Source organism: Rhinoderma darwinii, chromosome 5 (genome assembly GCF_050947455.1).
Source record: "Rhinoderma darwinii isolate aRhiDar2 chromosome 5, aRhiDar2.hap1, whole genome shotgun sequence".
Taxonomy (NCBI): domain Eukaryota; kingdom Metazoa; phylum Chordata; class Amphibia; order Anura; family Rhinodermatidae; genus Rhinoderma; species Rhinoderma darwinii.
Window position 1 is genome coordinate 80668524 of NC_134691.1, and position 27534 is coordinate 80696057.

Sequence of the window (27534 nt, forward strand, 5' to 3'; positions counted from 1 at the left end):
AGTAGGCAGTCGCATATGGGCCCTAGTGCCTCAAGGGCCCGGAATGTCCCTCTGCCACATAAAAAAAACGGATTATAAATGGCACATGATAGGCAGGAAGGAGGCTTTCATTCGGGCCCAAGAGCTTCAAGTTATGCTTTTAATGATACATGTTATATCTATGTAGAGGAAACAAGGGCTGAGTAGTGGAGCATCATAATGCCACCCGTGACTACAACACTAAAGCTAAATTAGACTTTGTAGAACAAGCAAAGAATTGGAAACTTGGAACTTGTCAGACCTAATGGACCTTTGGACTGTACATTTTATTAAAATGAACTGTTCTGAAGGATCCTATTACTTGGTGGACGAATTTTTACACAAACATCAATAACACACTAATAAAGACAGAGTCGAGAGTTCAGCTGTCTTATGAACTTTTCTGTTCTGCATGATGTGTTTTTCTACATTTATCGGTCTCTCAATATTTCTTTACATTTTGAGTAACCCACAGGTCACCATGTCACATACATTATGCGGCCAAAAGTATGTGGACACCTATGCAAATAACTGACTTTTTACTATTCTCGCCACATGTTGCTGCAGAACCGCAATTTAGATGCGTAAATCATTGCAGATTTTCTGCAGCGATTTTACCTGCAGATTTAATGTGAATAATTGTTGAAAACTTTATATGTAGGTGCGGATCTATTGCGGTTTTAACTGCAACAAAACTTATTAACATATTTTAGTACAAAATGTATGCTCCCCATTCAAGTCTATGGCCCAAACACATAGCATCTATACAGAGTATGCAGCATACGTTAACATGATACAGATTTGAAAGCCGCACGGTAGAACACTTTTCTGCATCGTTTTTCCGCAAGGTGTTGCGGATTTTTCGAATAGTCTTCCATTACGGAAATTTTGCAACATATCCGGCCTGTAGGAACATACCCTTAGGGTGCAGTAACATGCGGCAGATTTGGTTGCATACATTTCTGTGACTGAAAATCTGTTCCATTCATCTGTATGGAGTTGTTTCTGCGACAGGTACATGGATTTCTACAAGTTCTCTTCAGATGAACGGAGCAGATTTTCAGTCACAGAACTGTATGCAACACAATCTGCTGTGTGTGACTAAACCCTATGTACTATAAGGGTATGTTCACACGTAGAGGAAAAAAACGTCTCAAAATACAGAGCTGTTTTCAAGGGCTTTATTGCATCACTCACTACAGAGTTCCAAACTGCCTCTGATAGTGACATCAGCACAAGAACTGTACATTGGGAGCTTCATGAAATGAGTTTCCATGGTCGAGATCACAATACTCAATGCCAAGCGTCGGCTGGAATGGTATAAAGCATATCGCCACTAGACTCTGGAGTAGTGGAAACAAGTTCTCTGGAGTCATGAATCACATTTCACTATCTGGCAGTCTGATGGATAAATATGGGTCTGGTAAATGCCAGGAGAATTCTACCTACCAGGATGGTGCCTACTGTAAATTTGGTGGAGGAGGGATAATAGTCTGGTGCTGTTTTTGTAGGGTTTGGGCTAGGCCCCTTATTTCCAGCAAATGGTAATGCTAATGCTACAGCTTACAGCATACAAAGACATTTTAGACATTTATCGGCTTCCAACTTTGTGACAGCAGTTCGAGGAAAGCCCTTTCGTGTTCTAGCATGACAGCGCCCCTGTGCACAAACCGAGGTCCATAAAGACATGATTTTAAGAGCTTGATGTGGAGAAACTCAAGTGGTGTGCACAGAGCCCTGATCTCAACCTCATTAAACACCTTTGGGATAAATTGAAACACCAATTGCAAACCGGACCTTCTCATACAACATCAGTGTCTGACCTCACAAATGCTCTTTTGGCTGAACGGGCACAAATTCCGATAGACACACTCCGAAGTCTTGTGAAAAGCCTTTTCTATAGAAGGGTTTGGGGGGGGGGGGAGAATATTTGAATATTTACATTAGCACACATGGTTTTGGAATAAGATGCCCAACAAGCTCCTATAGGTGTGATGGTCAGGTGTCCACATTCTTTTGACCAGATAGTGTGCTTCCCTATTAATCCTAGGCAAAAGCTGGCTGCAGACACTGAACATTTATTGGGAAAGGAGAATAACAGGTATTTACCATGATTTATAAAAAAAATTCTCATGGAATATTGTTTGCATTTTGGGAGATATTCGACATTTGCATTGACCCAAATTTTTGTGTTTACTATTGTCAGAAACCACAACCACAATGTGTTTTTCCACAGAAACAGTTCTAGGATCGTGTCAAGTTAGGAAATACTTTTATGGATAGGAGACTTCTGCAGACTAAGCTTTCCCGTGCACCTGCTGTTTGGGAGTGCAGCCCATGTTCCTGTCTGTGAAGGCGGATATCTGGTTTTCATACTTAGCACTGAACCTGATACCATCAAAGCTCTATCGCAAAGAAATTAGTGCATGTCGGCATGAGAGTCAGTCATCTGGATATCTAAGCTCTATAGGGCACATTAATAATAACTGTCTGTAATGTCCACTGGATATGTAAACCCACTGGGCTACTTCGCCGTAACAGAGTATATGCTGGCCAGACAGGTATAGGACAGTCAATGGTAGATGGTACCTTGATGGCAGGCTGGTGCCGGATTACTGGAAGCAGGCTTGTGATGGATAGCTGGAAGCATGCTGGTGCCGGATTACTGGAAGCAGGCTTGTTCCATATTGCTGGAAGCAGGCTGGTGCCGGATAGCTGGAAGCAGATTACTGGAAGCAGGCTTGTGCCGGATAACTGTAAGCAAGCTGTGCTGGATAGCTGGAAGCAGGCTTGTGCCGGATTACTGGAAGCAGGCTTGTGCCGGATAGCTGGAAGCATGCTTGTGCTGGATAGCTGGAAGCGGGCTTGTCCTGGATAGCTGGAAGCAGGCTTGTGCCGGATTACTGGAAGCAGGCTTGTGCCGGATAGCTGGAAGCGGGCTTGTCCTGGATAGCTGGAAGCAGGCTTGTGCTGGATTACTGGAAGCAGGCTGGTGCCAGATAGCTGGAAGCAGGTTTGTGCTGGATTACTGGAAGCAGGGTGGTGCTGGATAGCTGGAAGCAGGCTTGTGCCGGATAACTGAAAGCAAGCTGTGCCGGATAGCTGGAAGCAGGCTTGTGCCGGATAACTGGAAGCAAGCTGTGCCGGATAGCTGGAAGCATGCTTGTGCTGGATAGCTGGAAGCAAGCTGTGCCGGATAGCTGGAAGCAGGCTTGTGCCGGATAACTGGAAGCAAGCTGTGCCGGATAGCTGGAAGCATGCTTGTGCTGGATAGCTGGAAGCAAGCTGTGCCGGATAGCTGGAAGCAGGCTTGTGCCGGATAACTGGAAGCAGGCTGCTGCTGGATAGCTGGAAGCAGGCTTGTGGCGAATAGCTGGAAGCAGGCTGGTGCTGGATAGCTGGAAGCAGACTTGTGCCAGATAGCTAGAAACAGGCTTACACTGGATTATAAGAAGCAGAACTGGTCACGGACTCTGGATACAGGACTAGACACGGATACAGGACTGGTCATGGAAACTGGACTCAGGATACAGGACTGGACATGGATAGAGGATGGTCATGGACGCAGGTTTCAGGAAACAGGCTTTCGGAACCTTCGCAGACTAACTCTGGGTTAGAAACAACATTGCTCAGGCACTGAGGAAGTGGGCAGAGTTCATTGTAGAAAGGTATAAGACATAAAGTAGCATGCAAGTCACATGAAATAGTGGTTGCAATGTGACATTATTCCCTACAGGAAAAAAAAATTCACATGTGTTTTTGATACTGTCAGAATTTCTATGATGGTTGCATAGGGACTTTTTATAGATCAATTCACTCGAATATTTGTTATTTTTTTCTAAAGCACTCACGTGCATCTTCAGATTGTCATGTAGCCTGAAGTGCTGTGACAACTGAAATTTCCTAGTAACATTTGTGCAACATTTCCGTTTCCAGTGAGCATGCTAATGCTTCAACATATAGAACTTGCCCCAAATTCTCATACATTAATGTGCCAAATTTCTGCATTTGACGCTCGGATCAGGAAAATGACACTTTTTATGTATGTGCTCCAGTATGTTTTACTTATGTTCTCTGATGCCACAGCATGGTGGCCCCCCTTAAATGGATGGCACTGTGACTGGTATAAGTGGAGTTGTGGCTGCCACAAAGGCCATTGTGACTGTCATAGGGGGTGCAATCTGTACCAATCATGGGAGTATGTGGTGTAAATGCAAGGAGCCAAAGATTCCTAGGCAGAAAATTGCAGGGGGGGGGAGGGGGTGGCAGTGTAGTGCTTCTTATAATAAAATAAAACAATTGCAATATCCCAATATACCATATATTAAAGGGGACTCTAAATAAAGAAACTCCCTGCCCAGAATGTTTAACTGGATTGCCACGCTATGTATATAATTACATAAGCATACATACCTACCTACCCACACTCATTATATTAAACACACCCGTTATGTATAGACCCATATGTGCACATTCAATATCCTAAGCATGCGCAGCCCATTAAGGCTGTGCACTGTGAGAAAGTTGGAGGACAGTGCGGCATGCAAAGTAAGCAGCGACAAATCTCCCTGCTAATGCATAGATACAGTGCCAGAACCAAGCTAAGTACATATATTTACAGGGCCAAAACCAAGTCAAGTACATAAATATTGCACCAGAACAAAACCATGTATATAAATACAACACCAGAACCAAGCCAAGTACATAAATACAACACCAGAACAAAGCTCAGTACATATATACAGCACCAGAACAAAGCTCATAACATAAATACAACAGCAGAACCACCAAGCTCAATATATATATATATATATATATATATATATATACACTACTGTTCAAAAGTTTAGGGTCACTTAGAAATTTCCTTATTTTTGCAAGAAAAGCACAGTTTTTTTCAATGAAGATAACATTAAATTAATCAGAAATACACTCCATACATTGTTAATGTGCTAAATGACTATTCTAGCTGCAAAGGTCTGGTTTTTAATGCAATATCTACATAGGTGTATAGAGGCCCATTTCCAGCAACCATCACTCCAGTGTTCTAATGGTACATTATGTTTGCTAACTGTGTTAGAAGGCTAATGGATGATTAGAAAACACTTGAAAACCCTTGTGCAATTATGTAAACAGTTTTGCTGTTTAGAGGAGCTATAAAACTGACCTTCCTTTGAGCTAGTTGAGAATCTGGAGCATTACATTTGTGGGTTCGATTAAACTCTTAAAATGGCTAGAAAAAGAGAGCTTTCATGTGAAACTCGACATTCTATTCTTGTTCTTAGAAATGAAGGCTATTCCATGCGAGAAATTGCCAAGAAACTGAAGATTTCCTGCAACGGTGTGTACTACTCCCTTCAGAGGACAGCACAAACAGGCTCTAACCAGAGTAGAAAGAGAAGTGGGAGGCCCCGCTGCACAACTGAGCAACAAGACAAGTACATTAGAGTCTCTAGTTTGAGAAATAGACGCCTCACAGGTCCTCAACTGGCAGCTTCATTAAATAGTACCCGCAAAACGCCAGTGTCAATATCTACAGTGAAGAGACGAATCCGGGATGCTGGCCTTCAGGGCAGAGTGGCAAAGAAAAAGCCATATCTGAGACTGGCTAATAAAAGGAAAAGATTAATATGGGCAAAAGCACACAGACATTGGACAGAGGAAGATTGGAAAAAAGTGTTATGGACAGACGAATCGAAGTTTGAGGTGTTTGGATCACACAGAAGAACATTTGTGAGACACGAACAAGAGAAAAAATGCTGGAAGAGTGCCTGACGCCATCTGTCAAGCATGGTGGAGGTAATGTGATGGTCTGGGGTTGCTTTGGTGCTGGTAAAGTGGGAGATTTGTACAAGGTAAAAGGGATTTTGAATAAGGAAGGCTATCACTCCATTTTGCAACGCCATGCCATACCCTGTGGACAGCGCTTGATTGGAGCCAATTTCATCCTACAACATGACAATGACCCAAAGCACACCTCCAAATTATGCAAGAACTATTTAGGGAAGAAGCAGGCAGCGGTATTCTATCTGTAATGGAGTGGCAAGCGCAGTCACCAGATCTCAACCCCATAGAGCTGTTGTGGGAGCAGCTTGACCGTATGGTACACAAGAAGTGCCCATCAAGCCAATCCAACTTGTGGGAGGGTCTTCTGGAGGAATGGGGTGAAATTCCTCCCGATTACCTCAGCAAATTAACATATATATACAGCACCATAACAAAGTTCAGTATATACACAGTTCCAGAGCAAGCTCAATACATAAATACAGCATCATAACCAAGCTTATAACATAAATACAGCACCAGAACCAAGTTCAGTACATAAATACAGCACCAGAACAAAGCTCAGTACATAAATACAACACCAAAACCAAGCTCAGTACATAAATACAGAATAAGAACCAAGCTCATAACATAAATACAGCAACAGAACCATGATCAGTACATAAATACAACAATTCCCTAAATTTTAGCCAAACAACCTCAACACCAGATGTATTGAAATACAACATTGAACAGTTTCTTTTACACAGGCTTCCATTTCTGTAGGATCACATCCACTTACATTAAGACTTTCTTTTTTTTTCGCCAATGGACATGCAGCTGTCAATGCACATGATCACTATGTAAGTTGCCCTCCCAGGTTACATTGATACATAGTTATATAGTTGATAAGGTTGAAAAAAAGATACAGATCCATCAAGCCCAATCTATAATCCTAAGGCCCCTGCACACGGCCGTGCTTGTAATCACGACTGGTGATTACGGGCACAGCCGGCCACGGACAGTCACCCGCATTTGCCGGCCGTGCTCCCATTATAAAGTAAGGGAGCACGGTCTGTAAAATAAAAAAAATAGGACATGTCCTATTTTTTGGGGTTATTTCTTCTATCTCAAATTCTATGAAACATATGTTTGTGTCTTCTCTTACATTTTTTTCATGATATATGTACAAAATATTTGGGCTATGATATTTACAAATATGATATGGATAACAGCCATGAATTATGAAACAGTGGGATTTTGAACCTGAACTTTTCTAGTAGTTTTTTATGGAATGTATTGTCAGTTTAATGTGTTATTTAATAAAAATTTGTATTTGTATTGATATGATAGTATTGGACTCATTTCTTTTGTTGTTTTGTTGTTTGGATTATATAATTGTCTATGGTGTTTTCTATCTGTTATGGGGGGGGGGGATTGAATACTAATGAGTACCCAGCCCCAACCACATATGTTTGGAGTATTTCTTGTACATCACAACATTGTGTAGGCATCTATGTAACAAATGCTGGCTGGAGATCATGGGACTTGTAGTTCTCTAACTGCTGGAATGGCAATTACTTATGTATGATACAAGAAATATGAAGAAACAAGATAGATGCCACTGCATTAGTATTATAGCAGTGATGACCAGTCTGGACAGTGACGAGATTACAGACCACTATCTAGATTCTAGAGTCAAAACCACAGAATAGCATCATTAGAAAGTAATTAGGAGGAGTGTTTTCTGGTAATAGCAACATAAAAGTAAAAGTCACTTAACCACAGCTATTTTCTTCTAAAGACCACAATTATGACCCTTTATAGTCTGGTCTTACATCACGAGGCACATCCCATAATCATACATATCGCCATGGAAACTAATTGATGATGTCATTTGTGGCGTTCTTATTGTTTCGGTGCCTGGAGTCTTCATTGGATTGACAGGAAATGCTTTTTAGAATTACAGTGACAGTGGCTGCTTGTTTAACAGTTATTACATGTTGATCTGCTGCCAAGAAAGATCTGATGGAGCTTTTAGCTGGGACATTTACACTAGATGAACTTTCCAAGTACTGCTCAATTGTGGTTCTATTCATATGTTTTCCATCTCGCTCAGTGGTCAGCTGACCTGTCTGCCTTTTATTTCCACTGGTGACATCAGTAGGACACAGCTGCAGTTAAAGTATGAGAAATCAAGGCTTTGGGAAAAGGCTTTCCTGATCTCCCACCCTGTCCAAGGCTCTATATATAAATACGACTCATACACAAAGCACTAATATTTCATGAGCCTAAAAGTTATAGGGTGCAGAGGTATCGGTCGCACCCAGGTGCTGGTACCTGAGTGAACCTAAAGGCCCTACTGCCAAATAAGAAGACACCAGTATCAGATTTTGCACTGTCCGATACATTTTGCCTACACTGATACCCCATAGCAAACTGTCAGGTCAGGAAAAGATTTGTACTGGTAATGATGTACTTAGCTCACAGAAGATTGTGTACATAGGATACAATTGTAGCAAACTGTCAGCTGGGAGAATTATTTTTTCTGTACAAGTTTTTAGCCTCTAAATGTAAACAAGGTGGTTTCCACTCACTGACATCAAACAGTGTTATTCAAAATGCTGGGGAATTGAAAAACAAAGTATATTTTTTATTATCATTTGTTAAAATGTTAATACTTTGTACACTTGTTCACTGCGTGGTAAAAGCGGATGGTAGAGCGGAAACATTACATATATAATAAAAAAAAATCTTTAGCATATTATGATATTGTTTTGATACCACTGCTTTTTCTTCATTCTTTGTTTTTACATCCTTTTAAAAGTCAGGTGGCCTTGTATGAATACGATGAAGCAGGGCGTACATACCATAGAGACAGACCATGCAACTGCTATGGGGCCCTTGGAGAGAGGGGCGCAGTTCTGGTTAGGCCTATACCATTTTTTACTCGGTGGAAAGAACCTGTGCAAATTGGCACCTAAATGGCGAGAGCATTTTAATCTTTGGATAGGGGCCCCCTCTTTTCTATGTTAGCCACTGTGAGCAAGGGTTCCCATATGAATCTGATGAAAGTTTTCCCTTTTGTCATTATGGGTCTCGTACAGAGCTGCTGTTGGCTTAGTCGCATGATTTGAGGCAACTTTCCCTTTAATCTGGCAAACAGGAGACTCTTTGCATGTAAGATTTGTTGAGGTAGGTTGGCCAATATAATATACTTCCGAGTTTTTCGTTTTTGGCTTGACATAGTGACTTTAATGTGCACATCATGAGACAGGTATACAGGGGTATACAAATGAATGATGGAAAAGTACCAAGATGGACTGTATATCTGCCTGCAGTCAGGGAAGGGTGTTGTCTGAGGCAAAGTTGTCACCTCATGAATGGTGCATCCCTGCACTTTAGCAGAAGTGTTAAACTAGTGCATGCTATATGCACCAATTATACATCCTCAAACATGAATAAATAAATGCCTGCACTTCACTTTGGCTCACAATATTATTAATAATGCCATCCTATTACACTGTGATACTGTACACTAGTATTGAGGAAAGGGGCATATGGACATTATAGAGGGCCTCTATGTGCCAAAATGGAGAGCTGCTCTGGGAGACTCAAACCATCCATGCATTATATCGTCGGCCATTCATTTGAATGATAGCATGTAATGCTACACTTCCTCTTTTGCGGGCGCTTCCCCTGGCGATAACAGCTGATCGCATGGGGTTGTCTTCATGAGACAACCCCATTAACATCAGCGTTCCCTATATGCGGTAATGTAACAAAGCCTCTTTAATGAAGCCAGGAAAAATAAAAGCCATAGAGCAGTGGTATGTCCTCTTTCTAGAGCTGCTCATCCACTTTCCAGACCTTTATGTGCCACAGAGGAAGCAAAGGTGAAGCAAACAGCCCACTTGGCTGAGTGGCACTTTCCTGTCCGACTCATCTGGGTTGCTGTGAGCACAAAGGAGCTGCCTGCTTGGCCTGGTGGGAATAACCCCACCCAGGGGCGGACATACCATTAGTGCAACCTGTGCAGATCCATAGAGGCCCAATAGGCAGTGGCCATCTTAAAAGCTTCGTACTGTCTATTGGAATGTATGTAAGTAACGGAACTAATGACAATTGGCCACAATTATTGGTGGATTGATAGAAACACATAAGGGCGGGTGTTCTTTGAGCTATTGGAGAGTTAGGGGCTCACATACTGTTCTTGCACAGGGGCCCTCTGTCGTCCATGTCCACTTTTGACCCCACCCCATTAGCAATGCTAAGTGTGAAGTTGCACTTTCACAGTAATGTCAAGGTACCGGTTAAGTTCAGACATTTCCTCACCACCTCCTGCTCTTATATAATGAAGATATATTTATAGTTGCTATAGGCAACAGCACTCTTCTTCCTTGCGACCTATTCTTCTAATACACTCCTACTTTTTTAATAGCTTTCACCTGGAAAAACAACTTTGTATACATAAAAATAAGTGGCGTATCCAGCCTATTCCAGGGTATGTGTCACAGTTAGGGTATGTGCACACGACAACGTCAATTACGTCTGAAATTACGGAGCTGTTTTCAGGAGAAAACAGCTCCAGAATTTCAGACGTTTTTACAAGTGCACGCATTTTTCGCGGCGTCTTTTACGGGCGTAATTGGAGCTGGTTTTCATTGGAGTCAATGAAAAATGGCTCCAATTACGTCCCAAGAAGTGTCCTGCACTTCTTTGATGCGGCCGTAATTTTACGCACCGTCTTTTGACAGCAACGCGTAAAATGACAGCTCGTCTGCACAAAACATCATAAGACCCATTGCAAGCAATGGGCAGATGTTTGCCGACGTATTGGAGCTGTCTTTTCAGGCGTAAAACGCCTTCATTACGCCTGAAAATAGGTCGTGTGCATATATCCTAACATATATCAGAGCAGATCTGTTAAGATACATGGGGCATTCATTTAAAGAGGCTCTGTCACCAGATTTTCAAACCCCTATCTCCTATTGCAGCAGATCGGCGCTGCAATGTAGATTACAGTAACGTTTTTTTTTCTTTCAAAAACGAGCTTTTTTGGCCAAGTTATGACCATTTTTATATTTATGCAAATGAGCCTTTCTTAAGTACAACTGGGCGTGTTTAAAGTTATGTCCAAGTGAGCGTGTATTGTGTGTGTACATCTGGGCGTTTTACTTGTTTTACTAGCTGGGCGTTGTGAATAGAAGTGTATGATGCTGACGAATCAGCATCATCCACTTCTCTTCGTTACCACCCAGCTTCTGGCAGTTCAGACACACAGCGTGTCCTCGCTCATCCGACGCGATGAAGTTCCTGCTTAAGAAAGGCTCATTTGCATAAATATAAAAATGCTCATAACTTGGCCAAAAATGCTCGTTTTTGAAAAAAACAAAAACGTTACTGTTATCTACATTGCAGCGCCGATCTGCTGCAATAGGAGATAGGGGTTTGAAAATCTGGTGACAGAGCCTCTTTAAGCCCATAAAGCTTCTCAGCAGGTGCGCTCTTCTGCTGTGTTGATATCTTTGTCTGTGATCCATTTTAGATAATATATTAATAACCCCCAGCACTTGGCTAGGGGCTGTGATTATAAGAAGTTGCTAGGAAGTAGGCATCGTATGTACTTTTTTCCTTGTAACTGTAAGGGTACGTTCATACGTAGCGTAAATACTGCGGATTTTCTGCAACGTATTTAGTTGCGGAAAATCTGCAGCATAATACAGTAGCAGCAAAGTGGGTGGGATTTGAAAAAGTCTCATTCACACACTGCGTAAATGATAATCAAAAAAAATGCTAAAAAAAAAATGCTATATCCCCTTAATGACCGCCGATACGTCTTTTTACGGCGGTCATTAGTGGGCTTTATTCTAGAGCGCCGCTATTCTACGTCGCTGCTGTAGAATAAAGTAAACAGAGCAGGGAGCCGTGAAATCTCCCTGCTCTCAGCTGCCAGAGGCAGCTGAGGGCTGGGAGCGTCCCTGCTCTGCCGGGTGAGATCGATATTAGTATCGATCTCACCCGTTTAACCCTTCAGATGCGGTGCACAATAGCGAGCACCGCATCTGAATGGTTTTGGAGAGAGGGAGGGAGCTCCCTCTCATCTCACTGACACCCGGCGATAAAATCGCCGAGTGTCTGTGTCTTCTATGGCAGCCGGGGGTCTAATAAAGACCCCCAGGTCTGCCTGGAGCGAATGCCTGCTAGATCATGCCGCAGGCATGACCTAGCAGATGCCTGTCCGTTTTAAACGGACAGGCAGTAATACACTGCAATACAAAAGTATTGCAGTGTATTATAATAGCGATCGGAGGATAGGGAAGTCCCCTAGTGGGACTAGTAAAAAAGTAAAAAAGTTTAATAAAGTTAATAAAAAAAAAAAAGTGAAACAAAAAAAATGAAAAACCCACTTTTTCCCCTTACAAAATGCTTTACTATTAAAAAAAACTACAATAAAGCAAAAAAGTTACACATATTTGGTATCGCCGCGTCCGTAACGACCCCGACTATAAAGCTGTTACATTATTTAACCCGCACTGTGAACGCCGTAAAAAATAAAATAAAAAACAATGGAAAAATTGCTGTTTTCTGTTAATCCTGACTTTAAAAAAATGTGATAAAAAGTGATCAAAAAGTCGCATCTACTCTCAAATGGTACCAATAAAAACTGCAAGTCGTCCCGCAAAAAACAAGACCTTATACAGCTATGCCGACGCAAAAATAAAAAAGTTACAGCTCTTTGAATGTGACAATGTAAAAATGTAAAAAATGGCTTGGACATTAGGGCCCAGAATGCAAGCAGGGTGAAGGGGTTAATCTGCAGCATGTCAATTGTATTTGTGTAATTGCTGCTTTTTTGTTTCAGGTTTTGCCCATTGAATTCAATGGGGAGGCAACATCCGCAACAAATAGCAGATGTTGCGATTTTTGTGGTGGAACGTTTTGCAACTCAGAAAAAAACCTATGCTTACCCAGAAATCTGTGCTTCTTCGTCCAGGCCAGCCTCCTGGGGTGACGTTTCATCCGATGTGACTGCTGCAGCCAATCACAGGCTGTAGCGGTCACATGCAATGAAAGGTCATCCTTGAGCTGCAGAACGTCAGGACGTCGGAGAAACATGTCGCCATGGTAAGTATATCCATTTTTGTTTTTCATTGCAGGATTTCGGCAGTGGACATTCTGGACGAAAAACTGCACCACTATTTGGTGTGGATTTTCGGCCGGAATTCCCTGCAGGCAACAGGGCGGATACGGTGTTCCTTTACGCAGCGTATACGCACTCGGTGAGCGTAGCCTTAGAGTAAACAGAGCATAAAGCGTTCTTCAACTTTTAGCTGCAAACTACATGAAAAAGACATAATAAATACCATATTCCACAGTTACTAAACATCTGTAATCAACTGTATAATAAGTTATTTGCGTGTCTTTGAATGACAGGAGTAGGGTATGTTCACACACAGTGCTTTCAGCCGTTTTTCGGGATCTAAACGCCTTCATAAACGTCTGAAAAAATGGAAGCTGAATGCCTCCAAACATCTGTCTATTGATTTCAATGGGAAAAACGGCATTTCATTCAGACGTGGGCGTTTTTTACACAGCCGTTTGAAAAAATGGCGCGAAAAAACTCCTTGTAAAAAGAAGTGCATGTCACTTCTTGAGCTGTTTCTGGAGCCGTTTTTCATTGTGTCAATAGAAAAACAGCTCCAAAAGCGTCTCTAAAAAACGCATCAAAAACGTTTGATGCTTTAAAAACGGCTATAAATCAGAGGCCCATGAAGAGTGGTAAGCCACCGAATACGATTCATAGCAGCGCTACTACGCATTATAGATACAGATCGATCCAGTCCCCAGTACGGCTCAGTGCCCGACGAAGGTCTTACGACCGAAACATTGACGTTGCACATATAGCCTCTGGCATTTATCCTGAGAATCAAATAAATATAATTTTTGAAACACAATCAAGGTGTGCCGACTACTATTCTTAAAATATAAATCAGAGGCTGTTTGCCCTTGAAAACAGCTCCGTATTTTACAGCCGTTTTTACTTTAGCGTGTGAACATAGCCTAAGGATGGTGTGAATTATATGCCTTTTGAAATTGCATTACACTGAGATTAGTTGAAGGCTTATAAAGCAAAGGTTCACACTTATCTCCTATAAGATAATCAGACATCTTGTTATGTTATTCCTAAGTATTTATCAATCTGGGAAGGGACACAAAACTATATTTCATGTGAAAGCGCAAAATAAAGCATCAAATTCTGGAGTTGGTATCATGGACCTGGCCATCTCATTGCATTTTGCAGTCATAACATACACACTAAGGATTTTTCTTTATAGATACATCACGGGTTTGACACACACAGCAGGCTTAGTCGGTACTAGGCACCTAAAAAGTTTGTACGGCAATGTTTTTTGTCACATGCAGAAAGACAAATAGGACAGTGGGGGGCATACATCAAACAAGTTCACAGAGCTACTGCAAGAATAAATCTGCTGAAAATGAATGAGCTGACCAAGGCCTGACATTTTTATATTATATTTGAATAAAGATGGCTGTGCGGATCCGGATAATAATCGGCTTGTGCTGTTGAGTTAAAGATCTCCACCACTCTCCTTTACCTTGCTGATGGTAGTCTTACCTGCATCTCATACACATCCTTTATTTCATTTCATCTTTTGCTGAACTAGCCTATAATTAAAGCTGGCCATAGACTTGAGATTTCAACCGGCAGTCAGATATACAACCGACTCAACATGTCCGATATTTGTTTCTCCCGACAGCAGTTGTAGGTTAGGCTGCCACCACACACATTAGATTGTCATCTGTTTCCCTGCTATTGACTATTGGCTATTGAGAAATATCTGCATACATTAAAGAGGAGCTATCGCTTTTGACAGAAAAACAAAACGTGCAGTAGATGAAATTATAAGAATTATTTTCTATATATATCATTAACATAATTTCCCTCAGTATTAGGCTTTGTTCACACAAGGCGGATACACGGAGGTACGTCCTAGCAGCTGCAGGGAATTCCAGCCGAAAAACCGCACCAAGTTGTGGTTCAGTTTTTTGGCCGGAATGTCTGCTGCAGAAAACTGCACGTTTAAAAAAAAAAAACAAAACACATACTTAAACGTCATGCAGTCCGGCCTCCTGGGATGACGTTTAATCCAGTGGCGTAACTACCACTGTAGCAGCCATAGCGGCTGCTATGGGGCCTGCGGCATGAGGGGGCCCATGCCGGTGGCTCCGCTAACAGCCACTATGGCTGCTACAGCGGTAGCGACGCCACATTCAATAGTATCTGCATCCTTAGGACGCAGATACTATTGAACACTACGGCAGAGCAGAGAGATATCGCCATGCTCTGCCGTAGGCTATTGGCCACGTTCGGCCTGCAGCCAATTAGGCACAGGGATCCCTGCACAGGCCGGTGTGATGACTTCACTGGATTATGCCGGCATTGAGGAGCAGCTTTGTTCGTCGCAGTAAGTAGAACTTGTTTGTTTTATTTGTTTCGGGAGCAAAATATGGTGCTATTCACAAGGGGGAGCACTATCTACAAGGGGGGGGGGGGCGCTGTATAGCACTGTCTACGGGGGCGCTGTACAGCGCTGTCTACGGGGGGGGGGGCTGTATAGCACTGTCTACAGGGGGGCTGTAAAGAACTGTCTACAGAAGGGGCTGTATAGCACTGTCTACAGGGGGGCCTGCATAGCACTGTCTACAGGGGGGGCTGTATAGCACTGTCTACAGGGGGGATTGTATAGCACTGTCTACAGGGGGCTGTATGGCACAGTCTACAGGGGGGCTCTATAACACAGTCTACAGGGGGGCACTACCTACCAAGGGGGGCTGTGTGTAGCACCCAGTTGAGGGGAGAAAGGCCCAGTCAAAAGTTTGCTATGGGGCCCAGTGTTTCCTAGTTACATTTCTGGTTTAATCCCATATCACCACTGCAGCCTGTGATTGGCTGCAGTGGTCACATGGGATGAAACATAATCCCAGCAGGCCGACCTGGACAAAGAATAACAGAATTCTGTGTAAGTATAAGATAATTTTTGTTCTGAGATGCAGCTTATCCGCCACAAAAAAACGCAACATCTGCTATTTGTTGCGGGTTTTACATTCCATTGAATCAATGGGGAAAACCTGCAACACAAAGACAGTGATTAAGCAAATAAAATTAACATGCTGCGGATTAAAAAAACGCACCATAAGTCAATTTCTGAGCGGTTTTTAACCTCATCATTCACGCAGCGTGTGGATAGGATTTGTTCAAATGTCATCCACTCTGCTGCTACTGTATTATGCTGCAGATTTTCCGCAACGAAATCTGTTGCCTAAAATCTGCAGTATTTATGCTACGTGTGAATTTACCCTTACAGGACACAGATACACAGATACTTTTATTTCAGTGACTAAAGTCCAAATCTCCTAAGGTTCTCCACTTCCCCGGGAGAAACCAGCTGAGAGGAGGAGGGGGAAGCTGATTCTATACATCATTTGAATCACCTTCATGGTCGGAAATCAGCCGACACACACAGAGGTAGAAAGGGGTTTAGGGGCCCTGTTCTAGAGATAGGTGCTGGTCCCAGAGGTGGGACCCGCATCTATCTGACATTCATGACATATCTTGTGGATATGTCATAAATGTCCCTCGTGGGAAAACCCCTTTAACTCCGATCATAGCCGTTTAACTCTTTAGACGCCACGGTCAATAGCGATTGCGGTATCTAAGTGGTTTACATAAGGAGGGGGCATCCTCTGTCACTCACCGGTGGACCACAAATCAGTCACTTGCCGATGATGGGTTGCCATGCAGCCGGGGGCCTAGTAAAGGCCCCCAGGCCTGCCATGGCTGTATGCCTATTAGGCCGTGCTAAAGGTATCGCCTAATAGACTGCCTGTCAGTTTTACACTGACTGGCAGCAATGCTTTGGTATACTAATTAAAAGCATTGCATTGTAAAGTTGCCTAGTGGCACTACATATCATCCCGCAAAAAACAAGCCGACATACTGTATATGGCAACATTAACGGGAAAATAAAAAACGTTACGGCTCTTGGAATGCAACGATGCAAAAACAAATTATTTTATTTTAAAAGTGTTTTTATTGTGCAAAAGTAGTAAAGCATAAAAAAAACTATACATATTTAGTATCGCCGTAATCATATCAACCCATAGAATAAAAGTAATATGTTATTTACACCGCATGGTGAACGGCGTAAATCTAAAACACAAAAAATGTCGGAAAAGCTGTTTTTTCCCATTCCCTCCATAAAAAAGGTAATAAAAACTAACCAATAAACTCTATTTACCTCAAACATACAGCAATATTGACAGAAAAGGAAAAAAGTTGTGGCTCTCTGAAATCCACGATGAAAAAAATTGCTTGGTCATTAGGGGCCGAAATAGGCCGATCAATAAAGGGTTAAAGGTATACTCCAGATAAAAAATATATATTTATCACAGACAGATATATGTAAACACAGTGGTAAACTGATTCACAGTTTTATTGCTTTGGAATATTCCCATTGGACTGAGCACAGAGCATTAGCTCTTATGTGATAGTAATTGATATATATTGGGTGATGTTGGAAAAAAAGGTTCATCGATTTCAAGATCTATTTGCTTTCTATGCTAGTTATTATCATAACTGTCACCCAATTCTAAACAAGCCAATCAATATGGCCACAGTGATGGAGTTCCCAATTCATTCATAATAGCATTTGTCTAAGCCAGCCATCTGCTTTAAAGGGAGCTCCATCATGGATCATGTAATATGAGATAGCAGCTTTTTATGTACAGTTGGAGACATTTAAGAACTTTCAATAATGGCTAGATAATGGCAGTGAATGAGGAGCACAGATAAAGCCATGCTGTTTCACTTGAAATTGATTGCTGTTGTCACTGAGCCACCAGGAAGCTGGCAAATGTGGCAATAATGTGGTCCATGGAGAATTTAGTTATGCAAATGTACCAGGAAGGGCACATTATAATGTAGAAGCAGCAGTTATCACCTAAATGTGCAATTGAACAGACAGACCACAGTCTGTATAATTGAAACTACTGAAACGATAAACCAACGTGGTGTATATAATAATAAATGTTTAATTACGTTCAGAACTGAATAAGCACTTGGAATATTCAAAACAGTCTGGATTATTTTACTTCATGTATGGTCACCAGATGTTCGGTTTCTTACTGTCCTTGTATTGAGGTCCTTGTGCCATTAAAAATGTCAATCTCTAAAAAGGTCTGAACAGCAATAGCTGTAGCTAAGATATTGGTCATTATTAAAAATGCCACGGTGGTGTCTGTGGACAGGAGCGTGAACCCAATATGTCACTATTAGATTTGGTTTTGGGCAAAACTCTCTGTCTGAGTCTAAGGGATTTTGTGATTTTCACTTTTAAACGCCCCTCGCAGGGGTATTGACTTTGAACAGGAAATCAATCCAACAACAATTGACGTCCTCATAGTAGTCTCAAATAGCAACCGCCGATGGCTTGCCATTGGTATCATCAAAACCAGGCACAAGAATCTATTTTCAGAAGTGTGGTCATACAAATCCGAGGTCAGGGCTGGCAGAGTTCGTGCCAAACAATAGACAGGTACTATCAGGACAGGCAGTGATCAGAAGGCAGTCAGTAAACAGTTCTTGTCAAATCCAATACAGCAAACAATAAACATCTTCATAAATGAACAAGAACCAAGGAATATTCTTGCTCAGGCATGGTGTGACTGGCATATTGGCAGCTGACCTGGGCCAGTCCCCTTAAGATGTCACTCAGAACCCTCCGCTATGGAGAGTGCATCAGTGCTCAGAAAAAGAGAGGGATGTCAGCCACACAGGTAGGCTCCAGTCCGACATTGGCCTTATAGGTTGCCAATGTCAGACTGGAGTACCTTGGGCCCACAAGAGGAAATTATTCTTGGGACCCACCCTTCAGCAATATAGAGATAATGCAAGACCACTCTTAATTTTGCAGTAAAATGTTTGTAGTAAAACAAAGACCAATATTACCACCATATAGTGACCATATAGTGGCAGATACCAGTTCTACACAGGTGCTCTGCAGACCTTATAAGTGATTACAGTGCAGTGAAATCCAGTGACTCACAGGTGACGTGTTCTCAGATTTGAGCCGTTTGCATTTCATTTTCTTCTTCATGCGGCCCAGAACACCATGACGACTTTCTCTAGCCTTGACTCGCCTCTGCACAATTTGCAACACAAACATCTTTCGCTCCTCGCTTTTCCAGCGCCCTGTGAACATGATTAAAATAATGTTTAAATTATTTCATTTTGTGCAGCGGCCATCTTGTCGGGAGTCTTCATCTGGTTTCTTTTGTAATGAATAAGAAAGTCATTGCACCTTTAAGACAAGTTTGTATGTTTATCTTTGACCTTAGTTAACATACAAGGCTTGAAAAGAAGGAACAGGGAGGGAGTGAGATGGGAGAGGGAGACACATTCACATATGTATGTATGTATGTATGTATGTATATATGTATGTATGTATGTATGTCTTCCCCATCTTAAAAGAACAATCTATTATAATCTTCTGAAGAGATATAGGCCACCTGCAAACCCTGATGTATGAAGAATTATAATAATGCATCTGAAATTTATCGTATGTCTGTAATTGGCTGAATTCAAAATATTGTCACATTGCCTTTGATTGGTTAACCTCAAGCCTACACCCCTTTCGAATGATATTATTGTAATTGAGTTTGGCAATAAACCTCAGAAGAGTATTTTGAGCATACCAGCAGCGTCCGTGTGTTATTTCACTCTCGATATATCGATAAAACATGATTTGAAACTGGATAAATCAATGGAGGATGGGTATCGGTTGACATACCCATTACAGATTTCAGTCTAATATATTTTGGCTCAGTTGTTGCGTCAACATTCCCTTCCCCACCTATTCCCCACCCTTTACAAAAACTATCCATTTATAGCGCCCCAGACAGAAATAATGCCCTGGAGGTTTCCTCCCCTTGTTTCAGAAATAATGCCCCTATTGGTGCCCCACACAGAAATAGTTCCCCCCACATAGTTATAGAGCGCCCTTTGTTCTCCCTATACCTCCCTATGTGCTTCCACACAGTAGCAATGTCCCCCTTTTTTCTTTCATACAGTAGTTAGGTTCTCTCTGTGTTCCCACACAATAGTAGTCCTCTTTTGAGCCCCCATATAGTGGTTGTTTTCTTTGGTGCCCACATATAGTATTTATGTACCCCATTGTGCCCCCATATAGTAGGTAAGCCTATCTTTGTCTCCCTATATTGCAGTTAAAACCTCCTCTGAGCCCCACTATAATAGTTAGGTCCCCTTTGGTCCCCATATAGTAGTTTGGTCCCCTTATGTGCTCAAAACTAACCTAACCCCATTCCCAGGACGAGTGTATGGGTACTCTGCCTGCCTATGCTGTCCGTGGCCCAGCGTAGTCACAACATCACGTCACGTGCACCGGGACGCCGACATCATCTGCGCATGCCCGACCTCCAGTAGGCCACAGGCCTAAAATAGCATGTGACCCACTATAGTAAGCATCAGGAAGCCAATGGCTCTTTGTTCCACATTAGTCAGCAGCTAACTCAGCGGCCGGCAAGATGCTGTTCCCCTGCAGCCAAATGTAATATTACTTGGCTGTCTATGTAATGTAAAGATGGCTCAAATCCACCAGAGAGGGAGTCGCTCTTAGGGCTCATTCAGACGAGCGTATTCCGTGTCTGTGTGCTGTCTATTGAAATAACTGACAGCACACGGACAAATGCAAGTCAATAAGGCTATTGCGTGATTTTTAATGCAGCGAGTGTCCGTTGCGTAAAACTCACCTCATGTCCTATATTGGTTCGTTTCTGCTGATCATTTCGCCCATGGAAGTCTATGGGTGCGTGAAAAACACGGACAGCACAAGGACAATATCCATGTGCTGTCTGTGTTTCACGCATCAGTTGCTAAAGAAATGCAGCAAAAAAAAAAAGGAAGTGCATGCAGAAGAGAATCACAGATGTTTAAAATGGATTCCACATGCAAGGTACACTGATGCAGAATGGAAAGCACACTGGTGGCACACGGACATGAAATGCAGGAAATACAGTCCGTTTTTTGCAAATCGGACATGCTCATGTGAATGAAGCCCTACTCCGGCTCATAGAAGGGGGTTCAGAGCATGGGGAACACCCCCTCCTCTATGATGTTCATATGCCCTAATAGGGTATATGGACAAGGGTTGTCTTCTTGAAATTACTCCTATAACATCTTATAGTAACATAGAAGATATGGCAAGTGGCTTGAAACATTAATCCTGTCAGGGCCCAGCCTACTTTGGCCTTCAGAACCATAGGATTTTTAAATTTTTGCCTCACTGCTTTCCGAGAGCCATGACTTTTTTGTTTTTTCGTCATTATAGTTTTTCCTTGTGGGATAAGTTGTATTTTTAATGGCATCATTTTGGGGTACGTTTGACTTTGGCCATTGTTATTTTGCGTTAATATTTTTGCACCGTTCAGCATGTGGAATAAATAACATGCTACTTTAATTCCATGGGTCGGTAAGATTGAGGCGATACAAAATATGTATCCTTTTTTTATGCCTTACAACTTTTCATGCCACCAAATGTTTTTTATTTCGCTGCATTCCAAGATCCATTACTTTTTTTTTCCTGCCAATGTAGCTATAAGAGGGTTTGTTTTTTGAGTCATATTTTTTTTAAATAACCTTTTAGAGCTACATATAAATTATTGATAAACTTTTATTTTTTTGGGGAAGAATATAAAAAGAAAAAATTCCGCCATTGTTTTTTGAATTTTTTTTTTTTTGGGAAAAAAAAAAATACCTTTTTGGAAAATAGATATATTTTTTCATGTGATCATTTAAAAAAAATTACCTTCATTCAATTTTTGGGAATTAATTTGTTAGTCACTCTAAGGGACTCTAAGATCGCTGATATAATGCTTTGGTATAATTATTATACCAAAGCATTATTGCCTATTAGTAAAGAACTGAGAGTAAATCTATTAGACTGTGCCTTAAGCACGGCCTAATATGAATTTAACTATGGCAGGCTGGGGAACTTTGCTAGGCCCCCAGCTGCCATAGCAACAAATCGGTGCCCCGCGATGGGTAACACAAGGTGCTCCCTCTCTCTCTGTCTTACCCCTTAAATCCCACGGTTATTATTGACGATGGCATGTAATGGGTCAACGGCTGGGATTGGAGGTTACTCCAATACCGACCTTTGCAGCGGGATGTTGGCTGAATATTGCAGTCAGCACCCGCTGTGGATAGAGTGGGCACAGCTCCTGTGCCCGTGCCATCTAATGTACATAACTGTATGTCCATGTGTAAAAAAAAGGCACCGCTAAAATGGAAGTACAGTTACATCCAAATGCAAGAAGGGGTTAAAAAAGGTCAAGTGTATTCATGGACACAAAGTCAGAAGTTCTGGAGCATAACCAGGACAAACCTTTCTTGAAAGATCTGTATTGCTATCTAGAGGTACAAAGTAAAGAATTCATATATGTACATACTTCAAGTTTTCATCTTGAAATGTTAAAATGACCATTTATTACAAGAAGTTAGAGTGGTGGCCAAAGTTTGATCATTATGTTAGTTATTTACAAAGCTATTGCCAATTTTCTATTCACTTCTGGCGGCCATGTTTGCTAAAGTGACAACAGGAAGTGCAGCCACATTGGATATCATTTCTGAATGAGCTTCTCAGAAACTGATGGTAAAGCTGTCATATATGTCAAATGTGGCTGAAGGAACTATTTTCAGTATTTAGTATTAATAATAAGCAATTGTCATGCAGCTCTGTAGCACGTGTACTGTATGGCTAACCAGTCAACCTGTTGTCTATGGTGACCTACCACATATTTAGAAGTCATTTCATACAGCATTGAGATTTGTGCGTTGAATATTAGGTAATCTTTTAGCAGGTCACGCCTACAGTCAGATTAAAACCAAAGGAAGAAGGAAACACCTATGATAATTAATAGATTATAGGGGTAGTTCAAAGAGTATTCCCAGTGAAGTTATAGTATTAGAATTTACAGCGACACGATATGTACCTGACACAACAAAGACTTTAACATTAGGTGAGTCATATGGCATGTTCACTTTCTAGGTAGGTCACAGAAAGATTCTTGATTGTAAAAACAAATATGGCGACTTTAAAGAGGCTCTGTCACCAGATTTTGCAACCCCTATCTCCTATTGCAGCAGATCGGCGCTGCAATGTAGATTACAGTAACGTTTTTCGTTTTAAAAAACTAGCATTTTTGGCCAAGTTATGACCATTTTTGTATTTATGCAAATGAGGCTTGCAAAAGTCCAAGTGGGCGTGTTTAAAGTTATGTACAAGTGGGCGTGTATTGTGTGTGTTCCTACAAACCAAACTCGTCCCCCATGTTATATGGACCTCGCTTTGGGCACAGGGGCACAATCATGCTCAGCAGGAAAGGGCTTTCTCTAAACTGTTTGTACAAAGTTGCAAGCATACAATCTTTCTCATGGTGTCAGACCTGTGTTGGAGGTGTGAAAGGGAAACAGGCTCAATGCTGGTGGGGTTGCAAAAGTTATGAAAGACAGACGGGATGTTTTGTTTTTTTCTGGACTAGGTTCAAGAGTTCTCCAGCATATTCTACCTAGCTGGAACCAGATACTTTAAATTATTAAAATAAATCTCCACCCACATCCGCTTTTTTTTCTCTCTCTCTCTATTTCCCCATCACTCTTTTCCTTACCTCTTTCTTCCTCCAGAGTCTTCGGCATTCCCTCAAGAGTAAACTAAGAAATAATACACTTTCACTCTTAAAATTTGATTTGCTAGACAATATGTTATTTCAAATTTCTTTGAACAGCAAATGTTGTTAAAGGAATTGTCCAGTCCTAAAAAAATTCATGGCTTATCCTCAGAATAGGCCATCAATATCTGATCAGTCGGTCCGACTCCCAGCATCCCTGCCTATCAGCTGTTTTAAAGGGGCAGCAGCACTTGTACAAGCGCTGCTTCCCCTTAATTTCCTTTACTGCTCACACTATGAATCGCCGACACACTTGTAGCATCGGTCACAGTATTATAGCCTACCCCCATTAACTTCAATGGGAGGCTAAAATGCTGTGAACCGTCGTTACAAGTGTGTCAGCAATTCACAGTGTGAGCAGTAAAGGAATCGCGCATGGTGATCTTAGGCTTGTGTGCCGCTGCTCGTCCATGGAAACCCATTTCATGAATCTCCCGATGCACATTTTGTCTGCTTATGTCACTTCCAGAGGCAGTTTGGAACTCTGTAATAAGTAATGCAACAGAGGATAGGCGATTTTTACGTGCTTCAGCATAATAAAACTTACAGTTGACCAGGGCAGATCTAGCAGATCAGAAATGTCATTAACTGACCGTGGCAAAGACGCCATTCTTTGACAGCGTCACATTTAAAATCACTGAGCTCTTCAGTACGACTTATACTACTAGCAATGTTTGTGTATGGAGATTGCATGGCTGTGTGCTTGATTTTATGCAGTGGCGTAGCTATAGGGGTCGCAGTTGTGACCGGCCCGTAAGCCAGAGGGGCCTGCAGGCCCCCCTCGCCACACTAACGCTGACTGCAGGGCGGGGCTGCCTATCTGGCAAATGCCAGATACCGGTGTATGTAGTGGGCTGCTGCTGCCCGCCCACCTCTTTATCCCCAGCGGCGGGCCCTGCCCTGTAGTGTGACACATTTCCCCTCCCTGAGCGGCGCACAGCCCACTTGCGGGGCGCTGTACTATGCAGCCTGCTGCAGTCCAGCCAATTAGTGTGGGTCATACTGATTGGCTGGGCTGCACTAGGCTGTGTACTACAGCAGCCAGCATGTAGACTGTGCACTGCATAGGGGGGAATTGTCATGGACATAGGAGCAGGAGGTGCCTCATGAGTCGTGGTGGACGTACCTTTTCAACCCCCCCCCCTCTCCCGGTCCCATCATATTGCATCACGGCTCACATAGCTGAGCAGAGAAATAGTCAGAATCAAAGGTAAGAGCCAGGCAGCACTGCAGCAGCTTATGAGAAAAAAGTGTGTCCCCAGTACTTTGCAAAGGAACTACTGTATGTTATGCCCTTCCCCTGCATGGGGAACTATGACTCCAAGCATGCCATGATACCTGTAGGCTTTCAGGACCTGCTGTGAGTTGTAGTTCTCCTCACCAATTGTATTCAACAAGTATTTTATTACTTTCTTAAAGAGGTATTCCTATTTACAGTATATGCCATAAGTACCACCTATTGGATCCTCACCTATCAGCAGACCCCTGTCCGCCAATTCCTGCCCGCCGTAATCTCCATATACTTCAGTGGAGATATGGCTGCACGCAAGCGCAACCACCTCCCTATTGAAGTGTATGAAGAATATAGCGTCAGTGGACCCCTGTTCTGCTGATAGGTGAGGATCACATAGGTAAGACCAGCACTTTTTAGGCATTTATGGCATATATCCTATGCATATTCCATAAATGCCTAAGATAAGAATACCCATTTAACTCCTTAACGATGAACAATATCCGTCACAAGCAGGTGCTAGTTTCCGCATCGTGACTGATATATTAGTCTCTCAGATCTCGTGGATACTGCCAGTGTACCTACAAGACTAAACACAGCCTGGCTCCTGCCAAAATAGTAGAGAACAATTCTGGCAGTTTAACCCCTAAGGGTATGTGCACACGACCAATTTTCAGGCGTAACAGAGGCGTTTTACGCCTCGAATTACGCTTGAAAAGACGGCTCCAATACGTCGGCAAACATCTGCCCATTGCTTGCAATGGGTCTTACGATGTTCTGTGCAGACGAGTTGTCATTTTACGCGTCGCTGTCAAAATACGGCGAGTAAAATGACGGCTCGTCAAAAGAAGTGCAGGGCACTTCTAGGGACGTTTTCGGAGCCGTTTTCTCATAGACTCCAATGAAAACAGCTCCAAAAACTGCCGTAAAAAACGCAGCGAAAACGCAGAGAAATACGCGAGTTGCTCAAAAAACGTCTGAAAATCAGGGGCTGTGTTCCCTTGAAATACACATATAAGGTATCGCCATGATCATAACTTGAACAATAAAGTTAACACATTAATTAAACCGCCAGGTGAATGGCATACAAAAACACTTAAAAAAAACAACAGCAAAATTGCTTTTTCTTTTTATTCCCCCCCCCCAATAGAATAAAATAAAAGTTCATCAATAAGTTCCACGTGCCGCAAAATAGTACCAATGCAAACTACACTTTGTCGTGCAAAAAACAAGACCACATATGGCTATATAGGCGGAAAAATAAAAAAGGTTAGGGCTCTTGGAATGTGGCGATGCAAAAACAAAATTTTTTTTTTTTTAAAAAGGTATTATTATTGTGCAAACGTAAGGAAACATAAGAAACTATACTTATTTGGTATCGCCGCTTTCATACTGAAAAATGTGCAGGATAATACAGTAGCAGCAAAGTGGATGAGATTTAGGGTATGTTCACACGCACTAATTACGGACGTAATTCGAGCGTTTTTGCCCCGAATTACGTCCGAAAATAGCGCCTCAATAGCGCTGACAAACATCTGCCCATTGAAAGCAATGGGCAGACGTTTGTCTGTTCACACGAGGCGTAATTTACGCGCCGCTGTCAAATGACGGCGCGTAAATAGACGCCCGCGTCAAAGAAGTGACCTGTCACTTCTTTGGCCGTAATTGGAGCCGTTATTCATTGACTCCAATGAATATTAGCGCCAATTACGTCCGTAATTGACGCAGCGTTCAAGCGCCTGCACATGCCGTTACGGCTGAAATTACGGGGATGTTTTCAGGCGGAAACATCCCCGTAATTTCAGCCGTTACGGACGCCCTCGTGTGAACATACCCTAAATCACATCTCATCCACACGCTGCGTAAATGACGGGCGGAAAATCTGCTCAGAAATTGACCTGCGGTGCAATTTTTAATCCGCAGCATGTCAATTGAATTTTTTTTTTACGGGTTTTCCCCATTGAAATCAATGGGGATGTAAAACCCGCAACAAATAGCAGGTGTTTTTTTGCGGTGGAAAAGCAGCGATTCAACTTATACTTATCCAGAATTCTGTGTTTCTTCATCCAGACCGGCCTCCTGGGACATCCCATGTGACCGTTACAGCCGTATCAGAGGCTGCACCGGTCATATGGGATAAAACGTCAACCCAGGCGGCCAGCATGCAGGACAGCAGAGGGGCGCGTCGCCATGGCTATGTAAAAGTATGACTTTTTTAATGTTTAATTTTCCGCAGCGGACTTTCCAGCCAACAAACTGCACCACAATTTGGTGCGGTTTTTCGTCCAGAATTCCTTGCGCCACAGCGTTTCCGCCCTGTGTGAACATAGCCTAACTCTGTAGAAGCACTGCGGGTAGCAACAGAATACAGTCCTGCTGGTCCTTAGTAATTTAACTTACAACGTGGTGCTGCGGTCTGCAGCCGTTAGCACCTTGCTTCTTTGAATAACCACACATTGCACTATGCTGATCTCTATCAGCAATGGACCAGGAATTTTAACTTCTATGTAGTCTGTTGATGGTCGTCTGTACCAATTAAAACTTTATATTTTAATTTTGGTGGTTGGGAAACAAGGGCTCTGTTTGCTGGTAGGCACTCTATACATTTAGAACTGGTATTTGACACTTATTGGGAGCTTCATTATTTAGAGGTATGGGGGGGCGGTACAAAGTATATGACTTTGACTTTGTGC